We start from the raw sequence: 8,641 nt of genomic DNA on the forward strand, positions 1-8,641 counted from the left end.
TGAAGAATTGTGGCATTTGGGATTGAACTCAGGGCCTTTGAACTAAATTAGACCATTTTTTGTTTGTTTATTTTGAGACAGACAAAATTTGCTAGAATGGCTAGGCTGGTATTGAACTTGTAGTTGTCTTGACCAAGGCTTCCAGAGTCCCACAGTTATGAGTGTGCTCCATTGTGCCGGGTAGTAGCTTCAGTTTTAAGTTTATTACCAGGAATAAAAATCATGTAGCTCTTTCAGGCTCTTGGAAAACCTATTTTGGAATAAAAGTTATCTCCCCATAGGAACAATGTGCTGAATGACATAGTGGCCAGAAACAGCATTTTAGGCACTGTAAGAGTAAAACAGACGAGGTACATGATGTTTATAACTTAAAATATTGTTTCTGTAGTGATATATGCTCCCAGATCACTGCTGTGTGCAGCTCCTCAAGGTGTTTCTGGAAGTTGTTCCTGCCTGCCATGGTCACCATCCTGGTGTCTTCCACTTTGTTGTGAAGTATTACAGTGATGATAAGATTCACAGAGGATGTCATTTGAGCATTATTTGTGACTATCTCCTTGCCTTCCCACACCGACCCTCAGAAGAGAATACTATCATTATCCCCATTTGATGATTGAAGAGTAATTCATTGCTAGAGCTCAGGTAACTTCCTGAGGACACCAGGTGATAGATCCGGGCATCCTACTCTATAAGCACATCCTGAGCCATCTCTCAACTTTTCTATTTGTGTATGAAAAATGAGTATTTCCTTCTGTCACTTGGAAAAGCCTATAATCAAACCCTTGTATCTTATTTTAAAAAAGTTGAACATGCACAGACAGTACTTATCTTTTAAAAACTTTTATTTCATTTATTTTACTACTTATGTCTTTGAAACATGGTTTTGCTATATTGCCTAGGCTATTGTCATGCTCCTAGACTCAAGTGAGCCTCCTGCCTCAGCCTGCCAAGTAGCTGAAACTATAGGCATGTGCTCCCATGCCCAGGTGCACCTCATCTTAACATGACTTGACTTCACAATTTTTGAATTTTGCTGTGACATTAAGGCGATATTCCTTCAATGAAAAGCACACTTGGTGTTTTCCATAACGCTCTTCTTCTTGCCCCTAGTTTCCCATTCTGGAGGGACGCAGTGCCAATCCCCACAGTATACTTGTGTCACTTCCTGTGCTGTCTATTCCATTTTAGATCACGCACCAAATACAACACAGAGAAGTGAGTTCATGTGCACAGGGCCTCATGTTGTTTGCTAAGTTTGGTTTCATTGTCTTGAATGCTGATTGGAGAAATAGAGCAAGATGCTGAATCTCTTGCTCTTAGAGGGAGAAAATGAATCCATCCTTTGTTCTGGCTGACTAGTGACTGGGCATGGGAGAGGGACACAGGACCAGAGACCGCAGTGACCTGTATGTGTGACCCAGTGCTGCACAAAGGCTGTCCCACCTCTGGATTCACACAGTTGCTAGATTTATTAACAGGACCTTGATTCTCCCTCTAATCAGCAAAGCCAGCGCCACAGCTCCTTTTGTGGGCCAGTTAGGCCCTTGGAAAGTAGCGCGAGGTGGACTCTGTTTAGTTCCAGGATTCTCTGAAATAGTCCAAAGTCCAGTTGCTATTTCACAGCTGATAAATAGGGGCTAAAAAATAGGACTTTCTTTCTTGCTGAAAAACAAACCCAAAGTGCAAAATGAAAAAGATTCACATTTCAGCATAATTTGACATAAAGAGTGGTCTAAAGGAAGTACTTTGTAGTTAATCTTCAATCACATTTATTTATTTATTTATTTATTTATTTATTTATTTATTTTGCAGTACCAGGGATTGAACTCTCCACCTCACACTTGACAGGCTGGTGCTTAAGCCACAGAACTATCTCCCTGGCCTAATTACTTTGTTTTAAATAAATGTCATGCTGCATTATTTTTGAAACCTCCAACTTCATAGACTCATTATTATTATTATTATTATTATTATTATTATTATTTTCTTTTTGTATTTTAGGGAAGTGTTTACAGGGTGTTCAGGGTCTCACTGCTAGATTGTACTCAAACTGATCTGCTTGTTTACAGCCTCCCAAGAGCTGGGATTACAAGCATGTGCCACCATGCCCAGTCTCAATTACCATCTCAGCACACCCTGGAGTAAGGGCTGGCACGGCAGGCCTGGGGATCGGATCCCTGGCCCCTGAGCCTGCTTGCAGGCCCTTTAATCCACTGAACTATTTGGCCAACCCTTAAACTCATTATTATTAAAGACAGAAAAGAAACTAAAGTTTATAGAAAGTTAGATTTTCAAGAATCTGCATATTTTAATCAAATTGCTAATTAAATATCAGTGTTTTTAGTGGAATCAGAAATATATAACTTATATTTACTGTTTGCAGGAATGTCTCTAGCTTTTTGAGAAAATGTTTTTATCCTTGGTTTGAATTTTGAATGTGGCTATTTTTTTTACTTCTATTTTAAATATTATTTTAATTTCAGTGAAGTGTTTCCCACAATTTATTATTTTCTATCGTTTTGGTCTTTGTCTGCAGCATCTTTTTGGCTTTAATTGTCTCAGATATTTTCACCCCCCTTCATTGGCTTGGGGCTTCTCAGGAAAATAGATTTAAAGTTATGAATTTTTTCTTTTATATGCATGTTTTTGGTCTCTGCTTATGTGTGTGGTCATGTAGATGCATGTGTTGCTGGGGATCTAACCTTTTGTGTTCCAAGTGTGAGCTCAACCAGTGACTGTACCCCAAAGCCCACAAGTCAATGTGTAAAAATTGTTTTATAATGGAAGCTTTCAAACAAATACAAAAGCATACAGAGTTATACAACCCATGTGTTCCTCAACCCATGTGTTTCAAGTCTTGAACCTTTAATATATATGTTTGCATAAAACAGTGAGATCTTTTAAATTAGAAGGAAAGACAGTATTACTTCTAAATTGGGGTCAGTGGGAAGCGATGATTTGTGGAAATGAAATAGAAAGTAGAGGGAAATGTTTCAAATGGTTATGAGCACTTTGTGATTTGCAGTTTGGTTTTCTGGGGGAACCTGCCCACTGGAAAGGGAGCCCCGGAAGGACTGCTTTCAACCATGTCCAGGCTCTATGACAAAGCCAGGCATGACAGGGATTGTGCTGTGGATTCTGTTCTTCCAGAACAGCTTTTTCCATTCTCCTGCACTCCTAGCCTGGTGGGAGCCGGCCTGGGCCAGCAGTGGCCCTGTCCGCTGGCTGTGGGGGCAGGTCCTCATCTCTACCTGCTCAAGCTTAGGGCCACTGTGCTGACTGCTCACTACCAGTGATGTGAGAAGACTCAACTGTGCCATCTTTTGCCCGAAATGGGTGGAAATGGAGAATGCATTTTGTATTTTTACTCTAATATCTTTCTCAAGCCACACAGACTGGTTTTTATTCATTTACTCAACATTTGATGAACATCTGTTTACAATTTACTACGCAGAGTAGTGAAAATGCCTACTTTTAGGTTTTGCCTGATATGTGTATTTCCCCTAAGTCCTTCACTTTTCATGCCTAATTCCTTTTTCCCAGAGTGTGTCTGTTGTGTGCATTGGAATGTTGGTTGGTGAAGACTTCATTTTAATTACTGGGTGAGTGAGATTTTTTGAACAAGCTCCATAGATTGTAAAAGAATTTTAAACCATGTGGTTAATATGAAATAATAAAAAAGGTGAAGAGTAGTTTGTATTTGATCCAGAAGGTGTTTTTATGCTACAATTTGAAAAAAAATATTTTGTTTATATTCTCAATTCCTTTTTCTCTTTTTTGGTGGTGTTGGAGATTGAACCTAGGGTCTCATGCATGTTGGCAAGTACTATGCCACTGAACTACAGACCCAGGCCTTATTTTAAAAATGGAGGCAGGGTGTCAATAAGTTCCCAAGGAAGATTCAACTTGTGATTTTTCTTTCTCAGCCTCCTGATGAGCTGGGATTCAGGCATGTGCCACTGTCCCTGGATGACTAGGATACTTGTGAAAGGCATTTTGGCATCCCAGAGGTGGGTGCTAGTTCAGGAACGGAATATAGTTTGTCCAATAAAAAGCAAGTGTGATTTCTGAGGTTTTGTGTTAGATCTGAGCACTGCCTCTGTCCTCAGAGATTTGTGTTTAGGGGGAGATATTGTCATCAGGTCATCCACAAACCTTAGAAAACCCCAAAGAGCTGCTTCATCCCCTCTCAATCAGGCTCTTATTTGTACAGAGCTCTGCTGTCAGTCATGGAACTCAGAGATATGTACTCTCATTGTTTTTCTCCTTTCAGCGTGGCTTGGAGGTCTGAGGTACTCTTCTTAATCCTGGGTACCCAATTAAAACCTAACCAAAGTGATGAGGAAAATGTGTCCCCATGGGCCTGAAGAGCTAATTGCTAGGGCAGAAGTCCAGAGTGACTTGCAGGTCAGGCGAGGAGGTGGGGCATTGGTAGCTGGAAGGCACAGCCAGAGGTTTCAGGCCTAAGGCCCTCAGCCACCCTGTTCACAGCACAAACAGGAACCTCTTCAAATAACAACATGAATTCTTTCTGGGTATGTGGTGAGCAGCAATGAGCCCTGGGGCCAGCAAGAGAGGACACGGTTACTGTCCACCTGTGCCACCCTTCCTGGCCTTATGATATCCTACTTCCTCCCCAGCACCTAGCCTCCTGGTGAAGACACCATGACAGTAAGATACTATGAGACCAACTCTATTGCTTTCGGTTTCAATAAACATCTATTTTAATAAAATCAGCCCATTAATGGCCAGGCAAGTTATGTGTTAGCTTTGATGTAATATTGGCATTTGCTCCTAATCATCTGAGTGAAATAAAGTCATTTCTACGACTCTCTCTGCATTGCCGTTGCAGGCAGATGGGAACCAGCTGGTCACTTATTCAGAGCACCCCAGATTCATGGGATAATTAGATGCTCCCTTTAGGCCTTGTGTGAAGAGAAACTACAGTTTATCTCAGAGGAAAAAGTGCTTGACATGAGTCCTGGGAAGTGGTTTATCTGTTTCTTCCTACGTATCTCCCTCAATGTTTGCTCCAGGGCTTTAACCAAAGATACAACTCCTGCCAAGCTTGACTGCTAACTAGGTGGACAGATGGAAAGATGGTGTTTGGGAAGAAGCCCTGATGGACAGTGGTGACCTTTGACCTCCTCATCAGAAAATGGGCAATTTCCATCCCTGCCAGAGGTGGGAGGAGGAGCAATGAATATTTTTCTTATTCTTCACGAAAGTTTAGAACCTTTGCCCAGATATACTGGCACAAGACTGCTCATCAGGAGACAAGGCTTCCAGATTCATTACCATGTACCTGTGCATGAAGCCACTTAAAATAGGAAACTCAAGGGCCGGGAGAATCAGTTTCGTAGAGGAGAAGAAATAAGAGGTGCAGACGGTTTTCAGTGTTGGGAGCACTTGTCCTGCCGAGCTGTATCTCTGTCCCCTAAAAAAATCTTTGAAATAAAAGAGTCTGGAGTTTTTCTGATTTCCGAGGTTGCTTAAAGAGTAGGGCCTAATGCAGAAGGTCTTGTACCTTGCAAACTAGCAAAGTTACACGTGTCAATGATTTCATTGCCTAGTGCCCTTTTTTCTTGTGCATTATCTCTTCGTTTCATTGACTCATTACCAGAGCTCCAGAGTTGTTTTCTGTGAATGAATACATGCACCTTGCATGAATTTGGAATGCTAGGATTAGCCAAGGGTCAGAAACTCTCCTGCTGAGTAGCTACCTCTCTGAGGTATCTTTCAGCAAATCAGCGATTCCCAGAAGGAGGAGCACAGAATCTCCATCAGGCTTTCCCTTTTATTATCGGTACTGGTGCTTACAGACAAGAAGGGCATCTCTGCAGGTTGAAGCCAGAAAAGCCCAATCCATTGCCTGAGACTTCAAGGGTAGGATTGTTGTGTTTCCATTGCTTTGACAGAATATCTGAGAGAAAGAAAGCATAAGGAGGAAAGGTTTATTTTGGCTCCCAGTTTCAGAGGTTACAGTTCATAACTGCTTGGTCTGTTGTCTTCTACCCAGGAGAGGCAGAATATCATGGTGGGAGAGAGGAATGTGGAAATCTGCTCACCTCATGGCAGCCAGGAGGGGAAAGAGAGAGGAAGGGGCTAGGGCACAGCCTTTTTGAGGGCCCACCCTGAGGACTTAGCATTCTTCTCCAAGGCCCCAGCTCCTAAAGCAGTGGTGTGAACCTGTGACACGAGGTGCAGTGGGCACAGAGCCCCCTCTGTCAGCATGTAAGCCAAGTCACCCCAGCAGCTGAACACTAGATGGCAGTTGGTTTCTTTTTCTTTCTTCTTTTTTTTTTTTTTTTACTTTTTTTCTTTTTATGCTTACTCTTTTTTCTTTTCAATTGGTTACAGCTTTTATATTAGTGTTTTGTTTTTTCTTTTTTTGCCATATTTTTATTGATAAACAAATAGCAATGAGACAGTTTCAAATCAAATCGGTAGGACAGTTTCAATAATTAATACACCGCATACATTCTTCTTAGTGGTTAATTGCTGTACAAGATGTGGACATGATATCGTATTTACAAACACCATTAGGACAAATCCCTCTATTCATTAAGAGAATGTAACTATATATCTATCTTAACCACTTTGAATACACAGATACAAAATGGACATTAATCTGTATCCCCTTTTTTTGTTAAGTTCCATTATTTGAATATTATAGGTGTGTAAACTCAGCAAAATATTCTAAAAGAGTCCAGTAGCCCATAATAGTATTGGGTCTTCCGCTTTACTGGCAATGTCAGAAATTGTTGACCTGAGTCCCCCACAGCTCAACATAACAGCATGGCTTTACATCTTATACTTAATTTTTATACTTTTCTACTGGATGGTTAAGACCAAGGTAAAGCAGGACCTATGCAACAAGAGTTGTAGCTTTTGGGTCTGATAAGGTCAGTGAAATCCCCTCAGGATTTATCCTGAGATCTTGTACCTCAAATTGTAGAAGCTTTGTCAGTGTCAGCCATGTGGATGAGTCATGGCCATTGCTTGGCCAATGTGCTCTCTGTGAAAGCCTGAGAGAATGTTTTCTGTCCATGTGACTCTCCTTAGGCACACTCTACATCATCGATCGCTTTGGCAGTTGGTTTCTTAAAGCAATAGGTCTAATTGCAGTGTGAATGCTTGGTGATAAATAAGTGGGTTTTTGGGTTGTAGTTTGGATACTCAGGATCTGAAATTTTATCATCACTGTTCTAAAGGTGCCACTGCTTCCCATTGTCACTGCAGACTGGCTCTCAGGTGGGCCTTTAAGAAACACTTATTCCAGCTGTGTTAGAGGGTCGGGACGTAACATCTGTGTGCCTTTACACGTCTCCCTCCACTCCAGGGAAAAGTTGTTACTATCAGAAGAGACAGAATCTTCTCACCAATGTTATTCCTGGAGGCTCATTGGAAATGCAGATTCCCAGGGCACACAGTGCCTCAGTCCTGCTCATCAGCCCTGGCGGCTTGAGAAGCGCTCAGTATCCCTCATTGTCAATCTAGATCACACTATAAGTTTAGGGGCTCTTACCTTGGGGTTCATGGAGAGAATTTAGTGGATTTGTGAGCTTTGAAGGGGACAGAAGATATTTTGCTTATCTCTAATTTTTAATCAAAATGGAGCAGTTCTTTCCATTTGACCCAAACCATGGTCATATTAACTGGATTTATGACTTCTTAATATTCTATTGGGATTCTTATAGGAAAGTTACTTACACCCTGATCATTATTGTGGCAGTTCTTAGACTCATCACTCTTCTAAGTTACTAAGAACTTGTGTGGACCCAAGGTAGCATATTTTTAGTGTTGAGAAAATTCCAGATTAATATGCTGTCAGGAAAGGGTCTGAGTGTAGGCCTCAGTGCAGTGGGAGTTTGTTCTTTGCTATCATCTGGATATGATCTGTGCCCAAGACTAATGGTGTTGAGGGGTGGGGCCGTGAGGAGCTGGCACTTTCTGAGGATGACAGGGTTGTGCATCCTTGTGAACGGTCACTGCCGCTCTCGGGAGCAGGTTAGGTCTCACAGTGGTGCGTGCGTCCCGCGTGTGTGAGCTGTCATGTGATCCTGGCCTCTCCTTGCTCTCCTGCTTCCTCTAGTCAGGTCTCTCTCTGGCCATAGGGTGCAGCCGGGGAACCTTGCCAGATAATGGTGTTGTATAGTTTTACTTCACAGGTACCAGAGACCAAAGTGAAAATAGCCTCTTTTCTCTATGTAGTACCTGCTCTCAGGTATTCTGCTGCAGTGACACAGAAGGGACCATATCACTTCTGAAATCGGTGTAGATCAGCTCAGAGGGGTCTTTAGCATCTGCCACACAGCAAGGTGCCATGCTTTAGCTGGTGGTACCTTCTATGTGCAGCTGTGCCCTCAGGTAGTTCCTTTAGATGTGGCTCACCAATTGAAAATATTCTAGATCTTTCTTGCCTTGAAGAAAGAATTGGATGAGACAAATCAAAAATGGTGCCAAATTTATTTGAAAAGAGAAGGTTGAAGTTATAAGGGAAAAACTGGCTCTACAGGGTGAATTTTGATCAAACAAAGAGACAAAGGGATAGAAGCAAAAAGAAAGTGAGAAAAAAAGAAAAAAGAAAGTGAGCTACCATGAGGAGTAGTGACAGTGGGGCCTGAGGGCATCTCTCTCT

Source organism: Octodon degus, unplaced genomic scaffold, assembly GCF_000260255.1.
Source record: "Octodon degus isolate 3935 unplaced genomic scaffold, OctDeg1.0 scaffold00184, whole genome shotgun sequence".
Classification (NCBI taxonomy): domain Eukaryota; kingdom Metazoa; phylum Chordata; class Mammalia; order Rodentia; family Octodontidae; genus Octodon; species Octodon degus.